General features: G+C 30.2%; 1 long non-coding RNA gene across 1 annotated transcript; it reads left to right on the forward strand.

The window, feature by feature from the left end:
- The first annotated feature begins 689 nt into the window (after positions 1–689).
- Positions 690–2,046, forward strand: LOC111089665. The gene is made up of 3 exons (XR_002613878.1): positions 690–819; positions 1,226–1,320; positions 1,938–2,046. It is a non-coding gene; the product is annotated as an uncharacterized LOC111089665 (long non-coding RNA).
- Positions 2,047–2,981: the final 935 nt, after the last annotated feature.

Raw genomic sequence — 2,981 nt, forward strand, 5'->3', positions numbered from 1 at the left:
CCCACAATGTCTTAGCTTCTACTACCTTTCACTCTCTATAGCCAGTTGTGGGAAGGCAGTTACCCTTAAATTTCTTGAAGTAGAAAAGAAATCACTCTAATATTTTCCTCTAATTAAACTTCTAACCTTCACCATTACAAAACGATGTTAAATAGAACTATAAGTTAGTAAATAGAACTAAACAGAACTATACATCCTACCTTAAAAGTTTGTATATAGTTCTTACTCCCAACCTCCTCCCTTTCTCCTGAAGATTGAAACGGGAATGCCGAGACAAGAAGAGCTACTTGTAGTTACTTTCCATCCCGTTTATACTGAATAAAATTACTTGAAAAAATTGCTATTAACTACTTATAGTTAAAGTAGCTAACACCCTCTTTATTTTTATAAGGTATTTTCCTTAATCGATAGTTTAATTTCTAAAATATTTTTGTATTTATAAACAAATAGAGTAAGTTACTAATAAGTAGACAACCGGGACTGATAATGGCAATGTGATATATATATATATATATATATATATATATTTAATTTTTGCTCAGAACAAAGTAAACATTTATCTAATGGTTATCACACTAAGTGAGTATGTCTTTCCTGCATGTGTATACATATTTTAAAGCATAAATATATTTTAGATGGATTTACATTATGTTGATGTTTGTGATGTTGTCTCTTCTTTACAGAAAAGAGCCTGTTAGAGTTACTACAATATATGAAGAATTGTTCCTGAACCTATTCATTGTATATTTGAGTCCAGGGCTACTGATATATTTCTTGAGTCAAAAACAGAGAGAGAATTCAGATTATGTGCCTGTTAGTGTAAGTTCAAACAAAAAAGCGAGATCTTTACAGAAATAATATGTAAACTATATGCTTGTCAGTAATGAAGAACCTGAATCTTAGTATTATTACTTAGTCACGAGGCAGACCACCTAGATACAAATACTACTAAAATCTATCTGTAGTCACGAGGTAGACCACCTAGATACAAATACTACTAAAATCTATCTGTAGTCACGAGGCAGACCACCTAGATACAAATACTACTAAAATCTATCTGTGTTAAATTATTTGAAAATAGGATATACACTTTACATTTAAAACTGCTGTACAAAAATACTTATCAGAATATACTAATAAATAACTTAGAAATAAATATTTAACAGTAACAGTTTGAAGAGATTTCTGTTATAACTTTATAAATGTTGATATATTTTCATTTTAGCAACAATCAGAGGATGACAAGCCTAACACAGCAGATGATGATGAATTAACTGAACTTACTCCACCTGAAGCTTAAAAAATAACCTAATAAACCAGGTAATGCTCTTAATGAACATCCTGCTTATCAGAAATTTATGAAATAACCTAACAAACCACAGAAATTTAAGGAATAACCTAACAAACCAGGTAATGATTTTAGAGAACATCTTGCTCCACAGAAGTTTAAGGAATAACCTAACAAACCAGGTAATGATTTTAGTAAACATCCTGTTCTACAGAAGTATAAGGAATAACCTAACAAACCAGGTAATAATTTTAGTAAACATCTTGTTCTACAGAAGTATAAGGAATAACCTAACAAACCTGGTAATGATTTTAGTGAACATCCTTTTCTACAGAAGTTTAAGGAATAACCTAACAAACCAGGTAATGATTTTAGTAAACATCTTGTTCTACAGAAGTATAAGGAATAACCTAACAAACCAGGTAATGATTTTAGTAAACATCCCTTTTACAGAAGTTTAAGGAATAACCTAACAAACCTGGTAATGATTTTAGTAAACATCCTGCTCAGTAGAAATTTAAGAGAAAATTTTGTTAGATAAGTTAATGATTTAGCAATTCTCCATGTCTTTCTGTGTGTATTTAATTTTTTACATTTTATTATTAAATACATAGTTACAAATTGACATTTACCTACCTTTATGTTCTAGGATTATGGACATGGAGGTGATTTTCACAGAAGAAAGGAAGAGTGAATTAATATACAACATATTAAATAAAGTGAAGGTTACATTTTGTAATCATTTTAGTAGTTAAGACCATTTCATGTTCTACTCTATTTATTTCTTTTGTTCTTATGACAACTGTAAAATGGTTAAATAAAATTATAACAAAACAAAAAATTGTGTTAATTACTATAGTCTTGTATGTCCATGTGATAGTTCTTAGTATCTGAAGTGAATGGAACACCAGTACTGATCATTACATGATACTTTACCTGAATTAGTTCCTAACATGAACAGTTTTACTGGATGAAAAGACTTGTACATTGGAATGATACTGGTATCTGGGTGCTTTACTGGATGAAAAGACTTGTACATTTGAATTATACTGATATCTGGGTGTTTTACTGGATGAAAATACTTGTACATTGGAATAATACTGATATATGGGTGTTTTACTGGATGACAAGACTTGTACATATGAATAATGCTGATATCTGGGTGCTTTAATGAATGAAAAGAATTGAACATTGAAATGATACCGATATATGGGTGTTTTACTGGATGAAAAGACTTGTACATATGAATAATGCTGATATCTGTGTGCTTTAATGAATGAAAAGACTTGTACATATGAATGATGCTGATATCTGGGTGCTTTAATGAATGAAAAGACTTGTACATTGGAATGATACTGATATCTGGGTGTTTTACTGGATGAAAAGAATTGAACATTGGAATGATACTGATATATGGGTGTTTTACTGGATGAAAAGACTTGTACATATGAATGATGCTGATATCTGGGTGCTTTAATGAAGGAAAAGACTTGTACATTGGAATGATACTGATATCTGGGTGTTTTCCTGGATGATTCATATGTATCCAACATGATTTGAGACTGGTTTCCTGGCACTTCTTTTGATGAGTATATCATAAGTACAAGACATTTTCTGTTAAAAAACCTGTAAAAAATTCTAGCCAGTTGAGATTTTTTTAATATTTTGTGAATAAACAATGAAAAACAAGCAA

Source organism: Limulus polyphemus, unplaced genomic scaffold (assembly GCF_000517525.1).
Source record: "Limulus polyphemus unplaced genomic scaffold, Limulus_polyphemus-2.1.2 Scaffold6966, whole genome shotgun sequence".
In the NCBI taxonomy this organism is placed as follows: Eukaryota; Metazoa; Arthropoda; class Merostomata; order Xiphosura; family Limulidae; genus Limulus; species Limulus polyphemus.